The sequence below is a fragment of the Centruroides vittatus genome, unplaced genomic scaffold (assembly GCF_030686945.1).
Source record: "Centruroides vittatus isolate TY-2023 unplaced genomic scaffold, ASM3068694v2 scaffold_1015, whole genome shotgun sequence".
NCBI classification, from domain to species: Eukaryota; Metazoa; Arthropoda; class Arachnida; order Scorpiones; family Buthidae; genus Centruroides; species Centruroides vittatus.
Genome location: NW_027122666.1, coordinates 3555103 through 3575107, shown reverse-complemented (window position 1 = coordinate 3575107; position 20005 = coordinate 3555103). Strand labels below are relative to the sequence as shown.

The following is a 20005-nucleotide window of genomic DNA, read 5'->3' as shown; positions in this document are numbered from 1 at the left end:
CGGTAACAACTATAATTAACATCGGCAATTAACGTGTGTTTAGCTTAAGCATTAGTCACAAGTTATTTATAGTTTTGTTTAATAATAAGAGAAAAATTAGGCAACTGATGAATTATTTAAGCCATAAGTTTCGAAAATTTTGGCAATTTTTATAGTCCGTACACTAAGTATTCATTCACAACACTTCAGTCTTTAATCTTACGAATAATAATTTGTGAAACATTGAATTTAAATGTAAAATTCAGAATTTTTTCAAATTGCAAATTAAAAATATTTTTAAAAAAATGTTTAAATTATTCAAACATATCTAAATTTTTAATGTTTAATTATAAAAAAGTAGATACTGTATAGAATTTATGTAAATAATATTAAAATATTTTTATTATAATAATAATTTAATCAAGACATAAATATTTAAAAGCTTAAAAATACATTTTATCAAATAAATAAATACATTTTAATAATTTAAATCCTGATTTTTATTAATAATTTAATTTTTCCTTCTTTTTTTTCTTTTTCGTCTTTCTTCGTCTTTTTTCCTCTCTTCTTTCTTTTTCTTTTCTTTTTTTCTTTCTTATTTCTCTTCTTTTTTCTCGCTACTTCTTTTTCCTTCTTCTTTCTTCTTCTTCTCCTTTTTTCTTCTTCCTTCTTTTTTCTTCTTTTTTATTTCCTCTTCTGCTTTTTCTTCTTCTTGTTCTTCTCTTCTTCTTCCTTCTTCTTTCACTCTTTCTATCTTTCTCTTTATTTTTTTTTTTCTCTTTTCTTCTTTTCCTTTTTTTTCTTTCTTATTTTTCTTTTTTCTTCTTCTTCTTCTCCTTCTTCTTTATTCTCCTTTCTTATTTTCTTCTTTTTCTTTCTTTCCTTTTCTCTTCTTCCTTCTCCTTTTGTCTTTCTCTCTTTCTCTTATTTCTTCCTTCTTCTTTTTTGTCTTCTTCCTTTTTCTTCTTTCTCATTTCTTTTTACTTCTCTTTCTTTTTTTTTCTTATTTTTCTTCGCCTTCTTTTTTATTCTTCTTCTATTCCTCCTCCTCCTTTTTTCTTTTCCTTCTTCCTCTTTTTTTGTACATTTTTCTAAAATACTAACCTAAGAAAAATTTCATCTATTCTTAAACAATAACCGCAATCCTATTTTACATAATTTTATTATTAAGGAAAATTTTACTCGGATATCTCGTATAATTATACATAAATGTGTTATAAACAGAAGAAAGATTATATATTCTAAGTCTTGAAAGATTTTCTTGTAATGTATTCAAGCAGAAGAGCAAGAATTACAAACAGACGGATGGAGATTGCCTAAGGATATTACTTCGAATGTCGTTAGTAGGATATATCGGATACAATTCTATCACCCGTCTAACAAGAACAATATAGAAAGCTTGTAAATAGGCTTGTTCATACTTTATAAGAGAAACGAGCATTTACTGAAAGTCTTATTAAAAGGAAATTAGTTTTCTAAGTGTTAGTTTGTCTTATTTTGTTCCATTAATGAGAAAAGTTTCAAAGAATGAAACAAGTTGGAGTTAGTTAACTAACTTGTAATCAGATATACCTTTTGTATTTAGAGTTCAGCCTGATTTACCAAAACTTTCCACTGCTTAACGAAGGAAGGAGTTTGTTTTCGTTTGTAAAATTATCTCATTAATGTCTCCTTATTTTATCCTTTATTATTAAAAATACAATAGCGAAAGAGTTTCCCCTCTTCTTTTTCTTATGCCGTATGCGGGTGAAGAAGTACTTAAAATTTATTTATAATTAATACCCTTTAACGTTGGCCAAGTTTGATAAGTAATCTAAAGTGTCTTCACAGATTTCTGTAAGTTGGAGATAAAGCAGACAGCTCGACTAACTTGCGATATTATCACATTTTATCAGGTTGATAGGTGTTGCTGTTCTGTCGAATACCTGTTCAAAACTTTATAGATAACATATTTTAAAGGTCTAAGACTATAACTAAACTGTGGATAAAAATAAAAACCTGTTTAGAAGAGACACGTGATGAAGATATAATCAATTTCAGCGTATGTTAGTAGAGAAATTAGCCCGAATTTGAGTGAACTTGCGAACAACGGCCACTCACGGATACGTAAAAATGGCCGTTGTTAAGAGTGGCCGCTGTTTGAAGGTTATTTCGTTGTATTTTCGTTCAATGTTCCTAAAAAAGTGGCTCTTGTTGTGTTAACTTCTAAATTAAATTAGAATTTAGAAGATATTACCGAAAATTTAGGTATATTTTCATGTTAATTCTTCTTTAGAATATATCCAGAAACAGAAGAATTTAATGTTGTGAAATATAGAGTAAAATTTCAAGATTATCTCTTAATTTTGCAAAATTGATCCAAAATCAAATCATGTGTAATATATAGAAAAAATTATAAGAATTTAAAAATAATCTACAAAATACTCAACAATTTTATCTAAATTCGAAGAGTATGTCGAAAAAAACTTGTAAAACATGCATTCAATACAGAAAAAACATCTGAAGTAACTTTTAAAAGAGTATCAAAATTTAAAGGATGTTTCTTATAAAAAAAAAACAACATCGAAATTCTAAATGCATCCTCAGAAAAAAAATTCTAAAAACTGGAATGTATCTTTACAAGAAAATCTGAAGATATTTTAGTCCAAATCTCTGACCATTTTTATATAAAAAAGAAAAAAAAACAAATATCCATCAACGAGTTGCATAACTTTCCCGGCGGAAAAGCTAAAATTGCGTTTGCGTTATCCGTTACGAGATTTTTATTTTAAGATTTTCTATATATAATTTAATATTATAAAATTGCAAAAAAGCTTAATTTGTGTAGTAGAGATGAGTTTTATAAAATTGTAAATGCTAATAACGAGTAAAATCTTCATCAAGTCCAACCCTCGTATCTCCCTACACCCTTGGCCTTTAACCATAAAAATTTGACAGCGTCAATGACACTAAGACACACACCTCTATGCAAAATGTTAAAAATTTTTGAGAAAAAGCATAAGAGATATTAAACTTTAAAGTGGGTGAACAAAATCGTTCTCCCTCCATACGCAACAAAGAAAAAACACATACACACATCCATACAAACAGAAAAATCCTTAATATTTTGCATTTATCGACGTTTCAAGGTCCCCTGAGTCCAAAAATGTAAAAGCTTTAGGGGGTTATTTTTTGACCCCCTAAAGCTTTTACATTCTTGGGACTGATCACCCATTATTTTCCCTCTGTTGTATCCTTTATAATAAGCCAGGAAAGTAAAATTGGACCCGTGTTCTTCTATTAAAATTTTCTATAAGTGGTAAACTAAGTGGAACCATAACGAAAATTGGGTATTTCCTGAAAATAATCGATAAATCACCTAAACTAAAATAGCATTTAATGGAAGTGTGCCAAAACTAATCCATGTCTAGTGATAATAGAGCAATTAGAGAAAAATGCCAAACAGGATTGCACAGAACCATAATTAAAAACTTAATTGCTGACGTATGGGCATTATCAGTTAAATTGCCATTTTGCCCAAATCTTCGATAGCATCAGTTGAATGTCTTTCAAGCGAATTTAGCGGATTAAATCCCTTTAAATAAGCTTGCTACGTCAATAAATTCGCGCTTATTTTTTAAAAAAATAGGTAAATAAAATAAGCTCGAATTTATCCGTAATTAATGTAAATTTGACAGGAAACGTTATTAATTGTTGATGTTTAAAATGTAAACATGATATGCAAGGCGCATACATCAATGTCAATATTGATGCAGTGGCTAAGTGCTCGGGTATTTAAGAGCGCTTAACCAGAGCACCCACTTACAATGACTTAACAATAGTTAATCGCGATCTTAATGATTGAGCACGCATTTAATGTTTTCTTTATTTACTTAATAAAAGAAGCTGACAAGGTAATAAAATATCGTATTAAATTACGGTTATAATTTAGTGTACATTTTTAAGTTTTATAGACTTAAATAATTTTGCGCTCGTTTACTTTATGATAATTAAACTTCTTCCAGTTTATCGGAGTATAATGCGCACTTCAATCATTGTTTTAACGTTAAAATTTTATTCTGTCGCCTGGATATTTGCAAGTAAAAGTGCCCGTAAACGTGCTTTTATTTATATTTTTTAAGCTTTTTAATATGTTAAACCATTAATTTTTGAGTGAATATTGCGAAAAATTAAAACGTAAAACGATTTAAAAAATTTAAATAAGTTTAATCTGATGAAACATTTATTTTTTTGCCTTAAAATTTTATTTATTTTGATTTAATTTTAATGTACGTTTTATTAATATGTTAATTATTGTGACAATAAATTGTGTGGAAGCAATACTTCTTCAGGTTACAGCAGAAATTCCCAGTTACAATAGGGAATTTTGCTTTGAATACATACGATTTTTTTAAAGCATTTTAATCGAAAATTTCGATCATCTGTAGAGATTTAGAATTTAATTTTTGTAAATCATTTTTTTATTTTATTTTCTAAACTAAGCTCACCTTGCCTACCTAAAATTACTTCAGGATAAATTGAAACATAACACTCTGTTGAAAGGATATTCTTTTCTTCAATTTATGTCAGAGAATAAGGATAAGAATTTTATATTTTTTTTTCTGTTGTTTATTTTCTTATTTCTTTTATTTTTTTCTAAAAAATCCAGTTAAAACTTGGCAAAAACATCTTCAATTTCAACTTTCTTCGGTTCAAAACTTATAATTTTTTTTACGTCAATGTTAATTTAGAGTTTATCTTTCTTAGTTTGAAAAGAAAAAAACAATGTTTTAACTTTATTCTGTGTAGAAAAATAATGGTTAACAGCAACGATTTTTGCTTCTGAAGTCGAAAATTTATATATATATATAAAAATTTTTGTTTTCATTTTTCATTTTTTTGCAGTAAACACTCGAAAGAAAAATAAGCAAACACCTTAAAAATATAAACAAACGAAGAGGGTCAGACGAGTTCAAATTTCCAATTTTTAAGCATAAAATTTGATTAAAATATATTTATTTCCTGGTTAAAAAATAATAAAAAATAATAGAATTTTTCCTTATTTTTATAAGGAATGAAATAAAAAATTTTTTATTATTATAAAACTTTTGAATCAAAATTAAAATTTATAAAGCTAGAAGATTCATTCTTTTTTATTTGAAAAAATATATATATAATTATTTAATCGAAGACTTTAAGAATTTTATTCAAAAAATAATTTTTTTCGAACCTATTAATCATTTTTTTTTATTATTTAGAAGATAAAATTAATCATTTCTTATGGAAAAAATCAATTTTTCAAGAAAATAATCGCTTCTTCTTAGGGGGAAAAAATAGGGATTATTAAAAATATTAATAAATTTTCGTTAAAAATTATGTAAATTTTGTATATTATGTAATAAAATTAAGCTGAATAAATTATTTTTTTAAAATTGTTAATTAATTATTCCATGATTTAACAAAGAGCGAGTGAGAATATACACGATATAAATTATAAATAAACAAAGTAAATCTCTCATTCTTGCTTAAAAGTTATATTTTAAGCAAGTATAAGAGATTTAAAGTCTTAAAAGAGTAGAAATTCTTCAACAACAAAGCCACATTAACCTATAAAAGTGACATTTTAAACCATGTTTATAATGATAATTTGTGATAAGAAAAGGAAGTAGCCATGTTTGTTCATACGAAATGTGGGATTAGAATGGATATGCCACGAATATAAATAAATACAGCAGAGATTTCTCCTTTCGTAAAAAATCTTCTAATACCCAAACAAAAGCTACGGTTGGGTTGGTAATTCTAGAATGCAGCAAAGTCAACAGAAAGCTGTTGCAAGGAAACTGCTTCCATCAATCCCCCTCCTCTTCCTCCTCCTCCTCCTTCTCCTCTCTTTCTCTCTCAAGATTAGTAAGCAGCTCGGGGAGGACTAATCTTTCATGTTTTGAAACGACATTCAAAAAAAAAAAAAAAATATGGAAGCTTTATATCAAAATCTCGAGTGTTATGGATGCTGTAAAATGATGCTTCAATTTTTCTCCACATTTCCTATTCTTTCTACGTACTCGATAAATTTTACTCGCTCAATTTTATAGCTGTAGATGCCTTAAATTATACTTTCTACGTCTTCTAATATTTGTATATTGCTCGTGATATCGTGTAGAAGCGTTTTATTCTTTATTAATTTATTAGTGTTTAAATTGTTTTCATATTTGTTTTATGCCCTATATCATAATTTGAGGGGTGAAATTCATGTTTAATAAGTAATTTTTTCGTGTTTTTATATGTTATATGGAATTTTTCACGCTACTTTTGTTAATTTTTTATCGTATTTTTATTAATTATGCGTTTATATTGTTATTGATCTTACTTTTTTCTACTTTTTATCCATCTCAATTTGCTTGTTATTACTTTCTCGTGTTGTTTTTTTAATTTTATTATTACATTTTTCATTTATTTCACTTAAATTTAATTATTTTTTATTCTATATTCATTCTGTTGTGTTTTATTTTTTATTTTTCTCATCAATTTCCTTCTGTCACCTGACAAATTTTATTGTTGTTTTCTCATCTGTTTTAACTTATCATTTTGGTGTGTCGGTATGTTCTTTCTTCTTTTTCCTGTCTTCATTCATCTTTCTTGAATTTTCCCTACTGAAATGCATTAAATATGTTGTGTTTTAACTCCTATTTTAAGTCATATGAATATAAAGTCAAATTTACACATAAAATAAGCAAGCTCCAATTTTAGGGCTTCATACTTCGAGACTGTACTTTAAGGCTCGTATTTTAAGGCTGTGACTTAAAACTGACACTTTGAGAGTGTAGCTTAGGGCATTACAATTCGAATCTACAGCTTAGGGCCTCATACTTATAAATTTATTACTATTTGATGAAGAGGAAAGGCCTCTTAGCTTCAGAACCTGATCTTACGACTAAGAAAGTAAAAAATCTAAAGTAAAACAAAGCTTTAAATACATAAAAATATTAAAGATTACTAAACATAAACAGAATAAAGACATCATAAAGAAAAAATATATCATATGAATAACGAAGTCTTTTATTTTATTTTTATGGAAAAAAACAAGAACTATAGCAATTAAGGAAGGAAAAAAGGGGGAAGAAAATCCGATTTCTCAGAATTAATGAATGTAAAAACGCATTTAGAATAAAATATTCTCTAGATAGTGTTAAATATAAAATGATCTTCTTAAATTCATTCACTTTATATAAATAAATTTGCATTTTTCACTTTAAAAAGCGTAAATGGCATTATTTTATCTGTCTCTTTTTATTATTTTTTCCGAAATCTTTTATGGTTTATACGAGATTGGATGACAGTTTCATTTTTCAAATTATTTTATTTCGATACCGATCAAATTTCACAAATTATTCCACTTAAAATAAAAAAAATATTCATATAAAAAAGCATAAATATAAATTATTATATTTTTATTGAAATGATATAAAGTAAATATAACTTTCTACCGATTTTATATGTTAGGGAATTTTTTTTAAATTATGAAGTCAATTGAAAAAATCTAGCAAAGACTTTTCCGGCAAGAATTAAAATTGTGTGTGGCGCCATCTGTTATCCGATTTTGTTTAAAAGCTTTTTATATTATTAATTATTACAAAATGCAAAAAGCTTAATTGTGAGGGCAGAGATGGGTTTTATAAAAAAAATTATAAATGCTAATAACGAGTAAATCGTTATTAATTCCGACTCCACTCGAGACAAATGATTCCCTTCTATCTCCTCACCCGCTTGTCCTTTAATAACCAAAATTTTATAGCGTCAATCCTCTTAATATAGAAACCTCTCTGCAAAATTTCAGAAATTTTTGTCAAAAACCACAGGAGTTATTTAGCTTCAAAATAGGTGAACAAAATCGCGTCCCCTACACCAACCTCCATCCAAACAGAAAATCCCCCAAATTGTTTGCATTTCTCGACGTTTCAAAGTCCCGACTCCAAAAATTAAAAATCTTGTGGTCATTTTTTTTTACCAATCTCCATACTTTCCTCTGTTATATATAACAGAGGAAAAGTCAAAAGGGGAAAAAATCCTGGTTAACTTGAATCTGTTCAGATTGAATTCCCTAACAGATTTTCTGTTAGCTTCGATTTGTTTCTTACATTTAAAAAAATCAACTCCTGTTACCATTCTTAAACTGTATTTTAATCTGTTCATTTTCCATTAAAGCTTTTCTTTTTTCGAATATCCTTCCCACAAAACTAAATTATTTCAATTGAACTTCAGCAAAGTAGTAATTTCCTCTATTATTTTTTTTTAAACTGTAAAATGCATTCTTTTAATGTAAAAAATAAATTTTAAGTTAAATATAAACATGTTTATTCTGTTTATAAATACATTTTCTTCATATTTAATTCAATTTCTCATCTTTTAAAGAAGACACAACGGTGCAGAGGTATATTTTACTTCATTAAATTAATGTCTAAGGCATGTTTTAAATGTTTAACTCGTGTTTCTGATGATAATTTTCCAGTGTTTGCCGTAAACAGGTTAAAATATAATATAAGGTTATAATGTAAATCGTGTTCCGTGTGTGACAGGTTAAATCAATATTTATCATAATTAAAAAGTAGATAACACGAAGCATTGTAGTACGTTTAAAGAAAAATTATCACATAATTACTTTCCTTTCATACATTAAAATGTGAACAAAACATAGTTTTAGTTAATAAAAATTAAATATTTATAGAATTACTTATAAACTATAAATTGTAAATTTAGTAAGTTTTCGAAAATAATTTTTTTTTTATATTTTATTATGTTACATTTTTTAAATCATGAAAAATATATTTTATATAATAAATGCCATTTATAAATATTTAATTTTTACACAATAAAATCAACATTGTTTAAGAGATTTATCAGAAAATAACATGTAATTTTTATTTATATACAGTCAAACCTGCCTCTGATAGAACATAAAAGTGGCCATTGTTTAGAGATGTTTTGTATGTATTTCACAAAAGAACAGTTCTGTAAAATGGCCGTTGTTGGGAGGTTGTCGTTGCTTTAGAGGTTTATTTTGAATGCACTTTAGAAGCAAACTTTCCTGAAAATGCCTACCGTTTAGAGGTGGCCGTTTTTGGGAGGTGGACGTTATTTGAAGTTCAATTATATATTATAAAGTTAAATATTTAAATTATTGTTGATATTATTTAAGAGTGTGTGTGTGTGTGTGTGTGTGTGTGTGTGTGTGTGTGTGTGTGTGTGTGTGCGTTGATTTCAGACAGTACAGCACAAAATTAATTTGCTGACGTTCAAAAAAAGAAATAAATAACATGAAATTTTAATACACTGATAAAAACGTGGATAGAATATGATTTTTGCATAATTTATAAATCTATTGTTTCGCTTGTCTGCGTGTCTGTACGTATTCCTTATTCAAATCCGTTTGGGATTATAAATTTCAGATCTCCTTGACGAATGTACAAACAGAATAAGTTATGTTATGATTAAAATCAATAAATTGTATATTATTAATATGCCTTAATGCCTTTATAAATAATATAATATGAATAGAACGAGTATACGTTAAGCTAGAATTAATAATAGAATTTTATATGATTTTCTTTTGATTTATTTAACTGAAACATTAAACCTCGATTTAGTGCCACTCTGATGTTGGCACTAAATGAAGGATGACAGTAAATTGAAGAATTACGCAATTATTAATTCATGGATAAGGAAAGGTTCTTTTCTGTTTATTTAGTAAAGAAAACCTCCGTTTACAAGTCCTGTATTTGTTGACGCTTTGTGAGAGTGACGCCATTTAGGAGAGCGCTATACCGAAATTTTATTGTATGTAGACTGCAAGTATATTTAAAAAATTTAACTAGTTACACCATATTTCATTATATAAAGAATACAATCAAACCTCTGAACAACGGCCACAAATGGAAGATAATAAATGACCGTTGTTTGGCTGTATCAATTTTAATATAATATTTACATTGTTTAAGCAATAATTTGCTTTAAAAGTGTAAAGATAAATTTCTAACATTTAATACTCCATAATATACAGTCGAATTTCTAAATACCGATCACCTCCCAACAACGGCCACCTCTAAACGATGGACATTTCTTCGTGAATGTCACTTTATGAAATGCGTACGAAAACCTTCAAACAAAGTTTTCGTCTGGTCGTTGTTCAGAGGTTTGAATGTATATACATTAAAACCTGTGTAAACCAGAATCTAATAATATCGAATATTTTTTCCAGTTTGGTAGGATTCCGTTTTAAACAGGTTTTTTTTTAACATAGAGAATCACTCCGTTTTGATGAATTTTTCCATTTGACAGGTTTTCCTTTTATTCAGGTTCCGTTCTGGACAGGTTTTAGTCCGTATTTTTAAAAATTATATCAAAAATTTCAATCTTTCACAACGTAGCTTTAGATTGAAACTGTCCGTCTGTTCATCTGTCTGTATACAAACAGTAACTATAATAATTTAAATTATATACCTAAATAATGTACATAAAATGTTAATATTTAAAAATAATGACATTTTAACCGAATGTTCGGTAACATTTCAACCCTTCTATCTTTTAACCATATCATTTCCTGCGTCACTGATTTATGAATCGGTTGGTTTCGTCAGGAAATGAGTGCTGACTTGTGATCAATCCATCACATTAATGGTTCTACTCATTACAGAAATGCAATCGGATAAAAATAAAACTAAAAAAAAATAATAATGGTTAAATTGCTTTACTTAGAAGTACAGAAACTATAAATTGGGGACTTTACCTTTTCGATTTTTTCTTTTTCCAATTTACCTATGAGCTATCTAATTTTGGAAGTAGTTTTTATCGAGTTAAAGAAACAATTTTTGGAAATTAATTCGAAGCGAATTAATTGTCTGAAGTAATAAAATTTTATCTATTCTTAAAGAATAATTGCAGAGTACATTAAAATCAATTAATTTCTATTTCAGTTTCACTGGAATGGCCATGGCTTCTTCTTTCTTTTTCTTTTCTTCTTCCTTCGTCGTCTTTCTTCCTTTCTTCTTCTTCTTCTTTCTCTTCCTCCTCTTCTTCTTCTTCTTTCTCCTCTTCCTCCTCCTCCTCTTCTTCTTTTCCTTTTCCTTCATTCTTTTTCTTTTCTTCTTCCTTTTTCTTCTATCTTCCTTATTCTTTTTTCCACCTTCTTCCTTCTTCTAACTTCTTCTTTTTCCTTTATCCTTTTCACCGTCCTCTTCTTCTTATCTTTAAAACGTTAAAAATATATATTTAAAAAAAATCCAGCAACGAGTTGCTTAACTTTTCCGGAAACATTCGGTGGCGCAATCTGTTGTGATATTTTATTTTAAAACTTCTTATATTTTTAATTATTATAAAATGGCAAAAAAAGAGTTAATTTTGAGGGTAGTAACGGGTTTTATGAAACATTGTAAATGGTAATAACAATTAAAATCGTCATTAAGTCCGACTCTACTATTCGAGATATGACACACGACCCCCTTTATCTCCTACCTCCTCGACCTTTAACCATCAAAATTTAATAGCGTAAATCCCCCTAATAAACAAACTTCCCTGCAAAATTTCGGAAATTTTTGACAAAAAGCAAAAGAGTTATTAAGCTTCAAAGGTGAACAAAATCGTGTCCTCGTCCCACACACATACTAACATTCATATATGCAGAAGAAAACAGCGATTATTATTATTACTATTTTGCATTTCTCGACATGTCAATGTTCTCTGAGTCCAAAAATGTAAAAGTCTTGAGGGGTCATTTTATGATCGATCGCCATACTTTCCTTCTGTTATATATAACAGCCGGAAAAGTAATTAATATAAATTTCTCATCTCCATTATAATTTTATTATTAATTAAGCTATTCAAAAATGTATGTACTGTACACCGTAGACTCTTGATTATCCGAGATTGCATTAACCGGGATGCCAAGAATGTTTAAGTCATATACATGGCTCTCTTCTCATTTTTTTTCTGAAAATTTACTGGATTTATAGGCGTCGAATTAACCGGGATTTTAACAACCGTAACGAGATTATCCCGGATAATCGAGAATGTATTGTATATTATTTATTAATTAGGCTTCCACTTAAAAATGATAATTTTATCAATGATTTTCCTTTAATATTACCACTTTAAAATTTAATATAAGATGCAAAAACGGTTTTAATTACTGTATAAAGAATTAAAGGCATGATGAATCCGTGATAACATATTACATATAAAGAAATAATGAAACAACTTAAACTTCTTCTTAACTTAAACCATAAAACTAGAAATTCCACAACAATTTTCAGTAGTTCTAATTATAATTTACGACCGTATGTAACAAGGGAGAACGTCTTAATTGTTTTTGAATGGGTGGCAATGCTATAGCTAAGACGTATTCGTGTAGACATTAAACAAATATTTGCGAGAAAATCCAAGAATGTTAAAATATATTAAACGTTTTAAAGTAAACTGAAGCTTTTCTGAATATTTATGCAGGCTTATTGACAAAAAATTCTTCACAAATTCTAGAAATTTAAGTGGATGGACACATTGAAGTGTTTAGAAAGCCTCATGCTGTCCACCCCTGTTATATAACAATGACAGTTATAAGAAGATTATATAAATATTAAGGTATGTTTTGTAAGTCAGACCATATTTTACAGCTCTACGTTCATAAAACCCAAAGATTTGGCAGAGATTCTATTATACAACGTGTAGAAACTCTTACATTATCTTTAAATCCAGGTTCTTCTGCAGCTACGCGGTTCTGCCAGCAGCATCCATACATACAACTTGTCAAAGCAGTACCGGAAGGTATTTTTTTGTGATATCTTTAAGGAGTTTCGACGCTGCAGGTTCTATTTTGGTCAACGAATATTTGATCAACAAAGGCTTTCTCGACTACTTCACTACCATGATCTTCCCTGCAGATATTTATCTGTTTTCTAAAATAAAAGAGAAGTTGAAGAGTCGCAAGTTTCAATCAGCTGCAGAGATTGAATTCTCAGTGAAGAGGCTTCCATCTCTATGCTGGAACCTCGAAAGATGTTTCAAAAGGATAGTTTTCAAGACTGCTTTTGTGTTGATGGCAGAACAAAAGGGGCTTATATTGAACGTGATGTGATCTAAGAGTTTCTACGTGCTGAATAATAAAACCTGTACCAAAGTTCTGTCTATTTTTTTACTCTACAAGCACTAGGTATATCAATACAACCATAGTATTTAACATCCAAAATTTATTATTTTATATTAAAAAAAATTATAAAATAGAGACAATATAAATTAATTTTTGATACCTAGTGTAAAATATTACTTTATTTTGTAAGACCCTATCCATAAGGATCTACAAATGAGTCTTACAAATCTTACAAGGGCTTTCTTTACAAACGGGTAGGACTTTGTTGTAGTTGTTTTATACAAGATAAATTCAATATTTTAGTTTTATTTGTTTAATTTCTATGTCAGAATTATAGATATTTTAGTGTTGAAGCAATTACATAAAACACAGGATATTCTACAAACTCGCTCTCACATCAACTTGCCATTATCTTCTAATATTACAGGATAAGAGAAGAGGGAAAAAGTAAAAAAAAGTGACATCAGGAATAATAAAAAATATCTTTATTTCTGCCACTCTTTATTATCTACAACAATATTTTGCCTCTGGCTTATATTTGCTGCATTCTGATCTCAAGCAGAATAATAATTTTTTCTTTCTTTCTTTCTTACTTTTCTTTTACATTTTTCAATTTTTTTCTTAAAATATTTTCCTTTAATAATCCTTTCTAATTTCGGATATTTTCGAGTGTTTATTTTAAAAAATACAATTATTATTTTACAGAAAATTACAGTTTTTCTCTCGCTAACTCCTTTGCAATTGCACTAGTCGTTACTTTAACTTTCAAGGATTTTGTTATATGTTTATGGTTAAATTTAAATATTAAATTTTGTGAATTTTAGGGTATTTTTCTGCTTCTTATTCTAGAATAAAGTTTAGCAAAACTTATATACAACACTCTACAATCGAATTTATTAACCTCTATCTTTCTGGATTCCTGCTAACAGCATCTAGAATGTCGTTATAAACGAATCAATTGTCGACTACAAGACGAAAAAAATAAATAAAAAAATAAAAATTAAATTACAATCTAAGTCGATTCTAAATAAACTGCTGTAAAACTTGTTCCTGATCCGATTTACTGCATTAAAAAAAATTGAATTATAAATGTTACACGAGTGAAGAAACTATATTTTTCCTAATGCCTCGTAAGAAATGAATAAATTACTAAAGTATCAACCGTTGATGATCCCGTTTTTCTTAAGTTTTATCGAGTTTAGTTAATTATTAATTTTATGTAATTAAAGGAAACCCTTTTACTCCACGTTTTACCTTATAAGATCAAGTCATTTTTATCCTTGTTAGCAGACTTTCAGCTGTCACGTACAGCTCTATCATGTGAAGAAGTTAGGCACGAGTTATCTCACAGTAAGGAAGAAGGAACAGAAATTGGAGAATAGCAGATTTTTCACTAAAAATAGGTTTTATTACAATTAAATATCTGCAATTTCTGTATATTTTTCATTAATCTTGAATTAAATTTTTTAAGGATAAATGAGAAGGAAAAATAGAAGATGGAGATGTCAACTTTCACAATTAAATTTCTGCACTTTTAACATTAATTTCTACACATTCTTCATCAATTTTGAATTAAATTTTCAGGGCAAGATATAAAAAAACGCGTTAAATTTAGGATCTCAATCAGAATTCGGTACTTAAACCATAACTTTCTATTATCTCCTGATATATTTATTTGGAGTAGGAACAATTTTTTCCTTCTAAAACAAAAAAAAAGGAAAAAATCAACTTCACAGTAAATACATCAATAAAAAGACAGGAAAAGAGTCCTCGGGGGTTACAACTTCCAAACAAAAATTCTTCACTTTCTAAAGCTCGATCAAGCGAGTCCAAAGATGAGATTCTCCTTTTAGCTCCTGTACGGACTGCTGCTTGTAAAGATAACAGCTTAGATCTTTCTTTAAAAGTCTGTTCTTCACCACAGTTTTTCTATTCCCCATAGGAATGCATTTTTCCCCTATCTTACTCCCAAAAGGATAAGTTAGCAAGATTTAATATTATGTCTTGAATCGCAGATTGAATCGAAATCCCATTTACTATATTTTTATCTCGGTGTGTACTAGATAATTCTTTGGAACAAATAATTTACCTTTACTCACTCTTAATGGGCTTTACCAAATAAGAGCATCACAAGAATTTATTGTCTTATTCAATATACTTCGATCTACTTGCCTTCTTAACGTATTATATTAATTTCTGTGATTTTTATGTTATAAATATGGTGTATAATTGGTTTTAAAAAATGGATTTAAATTACATTTTCTGGGCGAAAATATGATTTTAAATTGAAGTTTCGGATGTAAATCGCGATTTTTCAGTATATTTCTTATCTTAAAAGGATACTTTTGTCAGATGAATTCTGAAATCACTGCTTAAATCAGCTTCGAGTTGGTCTGTGTTACGATTTTCCAGCTTAAAAATCAATAATCTAGAAGCTTAAGCCGTAAATCATATTTTATTCTGTATCTTAAGCTATATTTTTGCATAATATTTATGTAGTTTTTATTCATTTCACTTAAAATATCCATTAAGAACCTTCCCTAATGACTTAATGATCTTATCAGATTCATAATTTAAATCATTTTTATTATATTTTTAAAGTGAATTATTAATTTCTATAGAGATGAATTTAATTTATGATACCAGTTTCACTCTCAATTATGGATAAATAATAGTACATTCATCATTTTTTCCATAAGAAAATAACCAGTTAGAACGTTTCTTGATAATATTTAAAGCATTTTCTGGACGAAATTTACGTTGACAAATAAAAAAATTAAGAAAAAATGTATTTTAAGGTGAATTAAATAGAATAATTACATTCCATACGATAAAACGAATGAACAAAACCCGGAATGAGGTTGCCTGATAAAGAATCGAAGTGGGATTACGTCTCCTCTCCTGCTCCAAGATTAAATCTATCTGGATGCAGAATAAATTGTTAAGGATGAAATAAACGCATCACAGATTTATCTCTTAACTTTTCTCCAATTTATTCATTTTTAAGAGCAATTTAAACTACAATAAGTTCGCCTAAGTCAAAGTAAAGTCGAACAGTTTTGATTGCTCATTTAAATCAAAATATAAAGTAATTTAACGTGTAAAGAACGTTAAAATAATCTACAATATCCGTAAAGAGAGTGTAACTAAGCAGGTATTTCTCTACTGTCATACACACCTGTACCGTGTGATGTTACAGGTCTGTGCCAATCGAATAGATATGGGTGAAGGCAGATATCTTGACAATCACAGAGGCAAGGTGTGAATCATACAAGCAGCAAGCTGAGAAACGGTAAGTGAAATTCTTCTCTTAAACTATAAATTCTGACCTGTACTAAATTACTTACTTGTTTATCCTTAAAGCCGATTGAAAACGTAGTGTTTTATTTTTATCTCATTCGTATATTTATGAATAAACTAGAAATAAATCGATAATATTCGCGGTATACGTAACGTTTATATAGTAAATGTATAAAATCACTATGTTTAAATCACTATTACAGATAAAAATTTATCTGTCAATTTAAATTGTTGAAAATTATAGGAGTAAGATATAAAATTCTCTAAGAGATTAGATAGGAGTGAGATGGAGCTCGTGCAATTTGTCTATCACACGCCTCCTTCAAAATTATAAGGTGATAACTCTTCTCTCTCTCTCTCTCTCTCACACACACACACAAGGGTGGATGAAGTAAGAGAAGATCGAATTCTGATTAAATTCCCTTGCCTTTAATATAAAAATCGGATTTTCTTGGGTGTAGATACGTTCTAGAAAAAGTTTACAACGTATCTACACCCATTCTAAAAATAGAATAACTTAATTTTTAGATATAAATATATTTGATATTTTAAAATATACTTAAAGTCATTTTTCTTAGTGCTGTTAATGATTTAGTCGTTACTATCAACTACAAAATGACTCCCTCGAGTTTCGAACGTCAGCTTAAACTGCATTTATTTATTAGTTGAAATTGGAGTTTTAAGCAGAAATTTATTAAATTTTATTATAATTTTATACATTTAACATTATTAATATGAAAATATATGTCTGTTAGCTACAATCTAACTATATCAAGAAGGATAAATACTTAATTACTACAATCTCGACATTACTAATCTCATAGTCGTATATTCAAACTATAGCATTTCTAAATCACAGGAATATTTACATTATTTAATAATATAGATCTTAAAATTATGAATACGAGAATATTAATGTAATAATTAAAATCTCAGCATCACTAATCTCGTATTCTAGGTATTGATTATCTTTCTTTCTTCTTTCTGCAGCATCTTCTTTATTGTAAGGATTATTTGCTCTAGAATTTCTTTTAATTTAGACTTTAAATTTTAAAATTTCTAATAGAAGAATTTTTCCTTTACATAAAGAAAATATATATATATATATATATACTTTTTTTCTTTTTAAATCCATCCGTAGTCGAGCTACCACCACTACATAAATTCCTAAAGAAAAAATAAGCTTGGCAGTAAACAAACCAAAGAGTAATTTATTCACAATTTCTGCTTTAATCTGGTTCACTTCTTCCTCCAATATCTGGAACAAGTCCAGAAAACGTAAAATAAACACTTACAGAATAAATATAGGATAGAAAAGTACATTATGCAACATTGTCAAGATTTTTGAAATATCGATATTTCTGAAAATAGCTGAGGTTTTTTTTAGTTGTTATCCAAAGTACATATAGGGATTCGTCATTTATATATCTTCGAACCGATTCAAATCACGTATAACAAATTTAATTTATTTTAATGTCCCTTATTTAATTTAAATTTAACATTTATCTAGCCTTGAATTTAGCACCTATCTAGCCTTAAAATTAACCTTAGATTTAACACTTTTTCATCCTTAAATCTTATCACCTAAAGTGAAAAAACTATAAAATTAACTTCTATGAAAAAAAGTAAATTTTAGCTCCTTAATATAATGTTATAGCATTAAAATATTCGAGTAACTGTAATTTACACCAGAGTAATAACATTAAAAATATTATTCACGCCGGCTTTATACTATAATTTTAATATCTTTATTCAATTTTATATCGAAATAAAATTGAATAAAGATATAAAATTGACATAAGGCTTTAAATCAATTTTAATATTAGTTTATTACAAAATATCCACTTTATTTTCTTTTATATTTATTCTTAATAATAGGAGATTAATTTGGTGGTATCGATGGTAATATAATTAACATCGTTTCAATATATTAACGAGATAAATAACATTATATTATTATAGAAAAATACAGCTTATTAAACAACCTTGTGATAATTGAAGCGTAAAATTAAATTTATACAAGTTTAAAGTTTAATTTTATTGTTTAAACTGGTTATTACACTATTATTGTCATATTTTAAAATATATTTTTTATACGAAAGGGCCATTCATTAATTACGTATATAGTTTAAGGGTCGAGGAGGTAGAGAAAAGTACAGTACATAATGAAGAGGGAGGAGACCCAAGCATTGTCTATGTGGACAATTTTAGTGTTACTGCAATGGCACGTCATCCAATGGCAAAAAGGGTAATTGCCTGGGGCTTCCACCAGCAGGATGCCCCAAACTGATCTTTTATAAGAAAATATTTCCCCAAAAAATTCCCCCCGAAGAAAAATTCTGAAGTCAACACTGTACAGTACATAGTGCCCCCAAATTCAAATTTTCCTGGGACCCATCAAGCAATAACGCGCCACTGTGTTAGTGTCATATGAATTTGTTCTTACAAGCATATTTACCAGTCATATAAATAAACTATGACTTTTTAAAGTCGTTTCTTTAATGTCAGGGAATCCACGAACACGTAATTAACGGGAGGGGGGGAAATTGCCACGTTATAGCTTAATGGGTCCACGAGAATCTGAATTAGGGGGCCTGGCGTATAGTGCTGACTTCAGACAGTTTTCTTCGGGGCCCCACTAATAGGCAATTGTCTTTTTTATCATAGAGTAAAGCGCCAATGATCATTGTACACAACAGAGAGGGGGAGTCAAAGATGGCTTAAAAACTATACACGTAATTAATGGCGACCCCAAACTTTATATTTTATTTCACAAATAACATATCTGTATCACGTGAATTGATTGTTAAAGAAGTTTTACTTGCTTGGAAGTAATATATTCATTAAAATTCTTAAGATGTTTGTGTAAAAAATGCTGTAAAAAATAATAATTTTTTTTCCTCTTTCGGTTTGGATGTAAGTGCGAATAATGAGGCTTTGGAATCTTTAGAAAATATTTTAAAAGTAGATGGACTTTAATTGTAATGTTGGATATAAAAAAAACGTGGAAAATTAATTGTGTGAGAAAAAAAGAATTGAAAAAAAAATAACGTTGAAACTTTGTAATTTTTGTAATAAGTAAAAAATTTAAATATTTTTTCTTAATATCTGTAAAAAATTTCATGAAGTTTACAGTTTATAAAACGATTCTTCTTTATAAAAAAAATTAATTTATAAAGAAGAAAGAACTTATTTATAAATATAAATTTAATTAAAATTCTTAATTTCATTTATAATTTATTAATTTATTATTCATAAATAAATAATTATTTATTGTATAATTTATTTAAATAATTAAAATTCTAATTAAGGAAAGTTTGCATTAAACTCAAGAAGTAAAAAAAATAAATAAATAAATATTTTAAAATATAAAATCGAAAAAAAATAATAAAGTTAATTTTCAGATTTTTAACTAAATTTTTTTAATTAAATAAGACAGAAAAATAAAATAAAAATTACATTTTAGAATTAGTTACAGCTTTAGCTATTTATTAAGGAAATTCAGTAAAATTTATTAATTTTTAATGTAAATAAATACAGAAAAAAAACTTATTAAAATTAAAAAATTTTTCCACTAAATAAAAAATATGAACTTTGTTTACAAAGTACAAAAGA

General features: G+C 27.7%; 1 protein-coding gene across 3 annotated transcripts in view; it reads left to right on the top strand.

Moving 5' to 3' along the window:
• Positions 1-20005, top strand: part of LOC136986200 (protein qui-1-like) — a 94334-nt gene that overhangs the window by 25902 nt on the left and 48427 nt on the right. For 2 of the 3 annotated variants that reach the window (XM_067283682.1, XM_067283683.1), the window contains exon 2: positions 16290-16382. The exons of the other annotated variant lie outside the window; for it this stretch is intronic. The gene's annotated coding sequence lies outside the window, so the exon portion shown is untranslated. The remainder of the gene's footprint in view (positions 1-16289; positions 16383-20005) is intronic. 3 annotated transcript variants of the gene reach the window in all.